Source organism: Alosa alosa, chromosome 24 (genome assembly GCF_017589495.1).
Source record: "Alosa alosa isolate M-15738 ecotype Scorff River chromosome 24, AALO_Geno_1.1, whole genome shotgun sequence".
Classification (NCBI taxonomy): Eukaryota; Metazoa; Chordata; class Actinopteri; order Clupeiformes; family Clupeidae; genus Alosa; species Alosa alosa.
In genome coordinates this window covers 2,078,528-2,085,637 of record NC_063212.1, presented here as the reverse complement: position 1 = coordinate 2,085,637, position 7,110 = coordinate 2,078,528, and the positions used below count along the sequence as shown (strand labels likewise).

General features: G+C 44.7%; 1 protein-coding gene across 1 annotated transcript in view; it reads left to right on the top strand.

The window, feature by feature from the left end:
- Nucleotides 1-791: 791 nt before the first annotated feature.
- sstr1b (somatostatin receptor 1b) overlaps nucleotides 792-7,110 on the top strand; it is a 28,983-nt gene continuing 22,664 nt past the window's right edge. The window contains 1 exon segment of the mRNA XM_048236864.1: nucleotides 792-1,236. The gene's annotated coding sequence lies outside the window, so the exon portion shown is untranslated.

The following is a 7,110-nucleotide window of genomic DNA, read 5'->3' as shown; positions in this document are numbered from 1 at the left end:
AGCAACTCAAGGAGGAAGGACGGAGGAAGGGGATTTTCATTTCAATCAGGATCACATGTGCATCATAAACATGTTCTCACTGTGGCGCTTCATCTTGTAATGAGCTATAATTTATTGCCATCACACAGAGAAACTGAGTGAATTTGTTTGATTACCCAGGAGGCAAACTATGGGATAGAAGGGTTGGCACAGCATTTAAAAACACCCGTCCAGGAGGCAGAGGAGTTGGACTTCCACGAGTTGGACAGCAGGTGCAGCACGGATGGGGAGAAAGAAAGAGAGAGACAGACAGAGAGAGAGAGAGAGAGAGAGAGAGTGTGTTAAGAGAAAGATAGAGAAAGAAGGAGAAAAAGAGAGGGGGGATAGAGGCAGTGTGTTGTAGAACGAGTATTGTACAGAGGGTTTAAGAGGACAAGAGAAAAAGAACAAGGCAGAGAGCAAGATTGGAAAAGGGGAGAGATCAAACATTCTTTGTGTGACAATCTCAGAGAGAGGGGGGGGTACAGAGGTAATCAGAGAGTGAGTAGAGAGGGACAGAGAAAAGACAGAGGGGCAGAGAGAGAGAGGGAGAGAATGAGAGAGAGGAGAGAGAGAGAGAGAGCCTTTGTGATGTGCTGCACCTCACACAGTAGGGGGTAATCTATCATTCCTCAGGAGGGGGATGCTCAGATGCAAAGTAATCAAGATCAAAATCAATTAAGAGGAGAAAAGACAGGCAGAGACACCAGAGGAGGATGAGAGAAGGAGACAGGGAGAGGAGGGAGAGAGACTTTGAGAGAGAGAGGGAGAGAGAGAGAGAGAGAGAGAGGAAGAGAGAGAGCTGCATCCATGAGTGGTTGAGCGAGGGAGTGAGACGCAGCGCACGACAGCAGCGCTTCTGAGATAAAGAGTGTTGCAAGTCACAAACAGAGAAAGAGAGCGGCAGAGTCAGATAGACCACAGAGAAAGAGAGAGAAGGACAGGAGAGAGAGAGAGAGAAAGCAGTGAAGGAGGGGAGACAGAGAAACGGAGGGAGAGGGAGAGCGCATGCAGCACAGCAGAGGAGTCCGCCGCACGTCTGCTGGGGATGGGAGGATCACAGGGAGAGAGAAGAGGAGAGAGAGAACATAAAAGGATGCCATCGCTCCTCTCCTCCTTCTCATCCTCCATCCACTCTCACTGAAGGCAAACCTGTTCCTTCTCATCACTTCCTCAATACAACTGGACTTGTCCTTCTGGAACTACTGATAACATATGGTAAGGATTTTTTTGTTATTATTTTACCCTAGAGATAGTTTTTGATCCTACCTCGGGCTTTTTCATGTTGTTTAGATTAAGTTAAAATGTCTCATTCAAAATAAATTCTATGGCAATACCAGGCAATACCAGAAAAACAGATGACTAATAAAATTATCCAAATGCCATTTGTGCGTAGTTTTCAGGGAAAGCTGTATTCAGTGTGTTAAAACATTTGGTTGTGTAAAGTAATACGTACTAAATCATATTCATTTCAGAGAGGGAATTGCACTTTTTCTGTCGCTTTTGTAACTGCATATATAGCAGTCACTCATTTTGTCCCTGGCTGAATGTCAGGCAGGAGTCCCGGTAACCGATACAAGGTTATTTCATACATGCATGATCATATGCTGTTGTGACTGTGCTTCACACACATGCACACACGGATTTGCAGAGACACACACGTGCGTGCGTGCATGCGTAGACACACATACACACACACATATACACGCGCGCACGCACGCACGCACGCATGCACACACACACACACACACACACACACACAGAGAGAGAGGATCGCCACAACACTACCAGTGCACAGTATTTCCATTCAATATCTGTCTCACCCAGAAAGTCAAGGGCTTTGTGCATTGCATTCTCCCTGTCCAGAGAAAGCTGTGTGAATCATCCTGGCTGTTCGTTACTGTCACAACCCTAATGCCACATTACGACTCATTACCTAGAGTTAACAAAACACCCACAGCCAAAACCACTCACCATTTGTCTGCTTTTCTATGTCCTCCTCCCCTGTTCACTGTAGAGACTCTCCTGTGAGAGCCTAACTTAGGGAATAAACAAATTCAATCATTTGACAGTAACACGCTATCAACAAACATGGTGGGGTGTTGAGTGTTGATGTTGTATTTCAATACCCATGATAAAAACTCCATGTCGGTAAACGTCTCAATGACACAACTGGGGTTTATCAAAAGTCAATACCTTGACAGTAACACACTATTAACAAGCACTCCAAAGCACATGGTGATCTCTCCGTTTGACTGGCAGATAACAGAGTATATCTGACACCGTGCAGCCATTGCAATCCTCATCTGGCTTGCAAATTGTAACTTCTCACAGTGAGATGAGAGACAGAAAAAGTCAGTTAAAACTCCACTAATTAACTTTTAATTCTGAATTAATGAGCTAATTAAGGTCTTCATGACAGCATCGCAAACCACACTGGCAGAGAGACAGACAGAGAGGGGTGGGGGGGGGGATCACCAGCTGACATTATGATGAGAAACAGATCAGGGAGGGAGAGCCAGAGGTTTGCCGTGTATCAGACCAAATGGAGCCGAATCACATTGAACTGAATGGAAATTAATTAAATAAACACCTCAAAGACAAACTCGAGCAATCGGATCCGCGTCCAGTGCAGAGGGTGGATCCTTGTAGCAATTCACGGATGACTGCTGCTGAATTGTATTCCTAACGGCAGGCAGGTGGAGGTGATCTGCTGCCTTGGTGGTTTTCATCCAGCAGGAAAAGACTGTGCTGTGTTGTTTTCATGGGCTGAGTTATTGTACATGACACAACAAACAGGGGAAGATGGTGTTTGTTTCTATGCTTGACTTGCTTAGCGATTAGCAGATTTGGTAATGTAATGTGTACATCATCTCAGCTTGCTACAGTACGTGCCTCGCTGTTCGATCTGTTCATTTCAACTCATTCCTTCTGACTCATCTCACAGATGATACTTATGCAGCGCGGCCTTTTTTTTTCTTTGAGAATATGTACAAGATGTGAGTTCATTTGTGATGTGTCTGTTGAGAGAGTAGCCGTAGGCAGGATCTGTGTGCTGATATCTGTACATGCCTATGCTCAAACATACATATGGACCATGCCTGGACAAACACATGGTCATCTCCCTCACATGTTAACATAGCCAATATATTCCCATACATGTATCTCTCTCTCTCTCACACACACACACACACACACACACACACACACACACCCACACACACACACAGTGCCTCAAGGAACGTCAGAGTGCTACCTCCCTCCCTATTCTCCGCTACAAGCCCGCTGTGCCAACAGTAGGCACAGGTGCCAAGCGCTTGGCCAGAGCCTCCGCCTCGGTTGGCCAAGCTGGCGCACGTGGACGCGCACGCAGCCCGCTCTGGCTCAGGGTCCGTGGCAGACGCCAAGAGATGGAGGTGTGACCTCAGCAGTCACAGAGCCTCCGTTCCTCTCAATGGCAACGATCAGAGCGGCAAACATTCTTTCAAGGATGCGGAGGAGACTGGAGTGGGTGGAGTGGGTGGTGTGTGTGGGTGTGTGTGTCTGTGTCTGTGTGTGTTTGTGTGTGTGTGTGTGTCTGTGTGTGTGTGTGTGTGTGTGTGTGAGTGGGTGGTGTGTGTGGGGGTGTGTGTGTGTGTGTGTGTGTGTGTGTGTGTGTGTGTTGGTGTGTGTCTGAGTGTGAGTGGGTGGTGTGTGTGTGTGTGTGTGTGTGTTGGCAAGGCACAGGGAATAAATGTTACATCACCAGTATTTCGGTTATCACTTCAATAGGTTTGAGGTCTTTGACTCAGCCTGTGCTGTTTGCTGCCTCCCTGGATTATTTTTGTTCTGCGGTCTGTATGTTCTACCCTGTAGCATTCTTTGTACATTTTAAATAGTTTTTCAATATCAGTTATACATTTCATTATGGTATGTTTCTAATGCTTTGTTTCATAATGTGTTTTTATTGATTTATCAGTTTTTAGTAATAATAGAATAATGATGATCATGGTGATGATCTAACCTCCTCTGCTCTGCAGTTTCAACAAACGTAAAACAGCGATGAGCTTATAACTCAACAATGCAAAACATTTTTCATCTCAATATATGGCATCATTATTGCAAATGTTATGTTATTACAGTGTAATTAATGTAGTAATAAGTTAATACCACATAGTCGTCATGAACGTTCATGTTAATACATGATTTCTAGTTACATATGCACCTTCATGAATTGATCATATGCACCTATCAGTTCATTATTTCATACATACCAATGGACACTCCTATGGAGAGGACAGTTAGATTTTAACGTTTTAATGACCGTATGGTCCCCCTCTCCCTGATCTCCTTCGCGTGTGAGATATGACCAGAGAGCTCCTCCTGACTGCATTGACATGCGTCTCACAGAGCGGGCATATTAAACAGTGTGTAATGATCTGCTGTGGCGGGCAGTGGCAAGGGCAGCTGAACAGTGGTGGGCAGTGGTGGGGGCAGTGGTGGGCAGTGGTGGGGGCAGTGGTGTCGGGAATGGGATTTCACGACAGAATGTCATGGTTTCAGTTTTTCCATTTAGTTGCGGTGGATCCCTTGTGTACCGCTTGAAACAATTGGAGTTGACTTCCAGCCATATTTGTGAGGAGACAAGGAGAAAGATAAGGAGAGCGTGGTGACACGAGCTAGAGAGAAGACAAACAAATAAAAGACGGAAAATCTGAAGAGACACAAAACAGAAAAATTCATGAAAAAGGCGGATCACAGGAGCTTTCTGGATTTATTTCTTGGGATTTCCTCTTTGTGGTTCTATAACATAACCTGCTCAAATTTTTGACATTTCCTGGGGACACACATTTCAGGCCTCATATTCATGCCAGGCGTCTCCAGGCAGGTCAATGACTCATCTTCCGATGTTATAAAAATTGACTGCTCATGGTCTGTTCCGTAAAACCAATCAATTGACCTTTTCATCAGTAGGCTCCCAGAAGTGCTGTATGCGCGCACACACACACACACACACACACACACACACACACACACACACACACACACACACACACACACACACACACACACACACACACACACACACACACACACACACACACACACTTGCCCCAAGAGTAGAGACACCAAGGATAGAAAGTAGCAGAGCAGCAAATTCGCTTCAGCTTATCCTCTCGAAGCAGCCAGTGAAGAAAACAGACAGACAGCACTACTCAGACAGCACTACTCAGACAGCACTACTCAGGCCGATAAAGTCATGGCTGAACAGACCCAACAGACTCTTTGCCACTTTTAAAATGCCACAAAAGTAGCAAACTTAAAAAGGAAGTTCTGAGTTCTGAGAGGAAACGTGTAAATCGGTGTGTGAGAGAAACAGAGAGAAAGTGCGAGAGAGAGAGAGAGGGAGAGAGAGAGAGAGAGAGAGAGAGGAGCAGACCTCCTCAAAGGCACTGGCAGGATTAGGAAGGAAGCCTTTTTGTCTTGATGAATTATTTATTATAAATATCGGTAACACTTTATTTTAATGTGTCGCTGTTACAGTGTACCTACCTAATTAGGTACAGTGGTACAACCTGTGTAACAACATGTACTATCAGGTACTATCATTGTACTTGCATTATGTATTTGTGGGTACCTACATATAGTTGTTACATTGTAATACTGAGTGCTTTTACAAAACTTTGCCAATTTGCCTAAATTTTCATCAGAGGCAAAGAGCTGACCTGAGACCTGCTGGATGGGGTAAATCTGCCCATGATAGATTTGATATACAAACCATTCTTAGCTCCAGTCAAGGCCTCATTGTCTTCAGTGTACATGTAACAGCTGTGCTGCTACAAACTTGTTACTCTTTGATACAGTGAATAAACCTATTAAGTGTACCAGTTAATACTATCTGAATACTATCTGATTTGGATGTGACCACAGAAAAGGAATGCTTTTATTATTATTATTATTAGGTTTACTGTAAAGACAGGGCTCCAATTTGTATGACTTACATTGTGGCAGGCAATGCTAAATCATGAAGTTAATGCACATGAACTAAAGCTGATTTGATTTCTAGTCAAAATCATTTTGGTAATTTTTGGGTGTGTTTGCACACACAGGAAGAAGTTCTCTATGAATGAATTCCTTTAATTTCTAAAACACATAGAGCAGATCTCATTTATTAATCCGCCCCATGTTCCTCTTCTAGAAGATGTTAAAAAGCTCATGAGTACTCACCCCATTTTTGCTTCATTGCATCCTGCGCTCTGCCAGTATATTAGCAAATATTGGTTTATTGGTATTACAGCCTGTTCTCACTGTGTGATTGCCACTGCTAAAGACTGTTCACTATTTGAATTTTCCAGTTAGAGGCCAGAGAGTCACAGAGTCACAGCTCATCTTCCTGTGCCAAGACATAAGGCATAAATCTTATGTCTAGCTCCGTGATGGCTAGTGTCCCATGTCCTGCAGGTGTACATGGCTGATGAGCAGTGTGACTGGGTGGCCCTGCGGAGGAGAGATCTGCTGAGGCTCTAATGGGCGAGGTGTACCACTGCTCACTCCAGTGTGCTGTGAAGCCCTGATGACTTCCATCCCCCACTGGAGCAGAGACACAGCAGTGATTTTAGTAAATGACTGTAGCGAAGAGGAGAGAGAGAGAGAGAGAGAGAGAGAGAGAACACATAGGGGGGTAGAGAGGGAGTGATGGAGAGAGTAATGGAGAGAGAGAGGCAGAGAGAGAAAGTGGGCCCTTGGTAATCTCTGAAGTAATGATGGAGAAAAGGATAGATTCCCAAAAGCATAATGGGTGAGAATATCACACATTCTCTCTTTCCTCCCCCTCTCTCTCTCTCTCACACACACACACACACACACACATTCTGTGTTGGTGTTTTGTAGCGCGCACACACAAAACACACACACACACACACACACACACACACACACACAAATGGTTTCACATCTTTTCTGCCTAGCTGAAAACCTACACACACATACACACAACCCTTGAGTCCTTATCTGGTTGAAAACCTTTACACACACACACACACAGCACACACAATGACCGTCAAGTGATAACTGGCTGAAAGGGGACCATGTCTCACTCTCACTCTGAGCTCA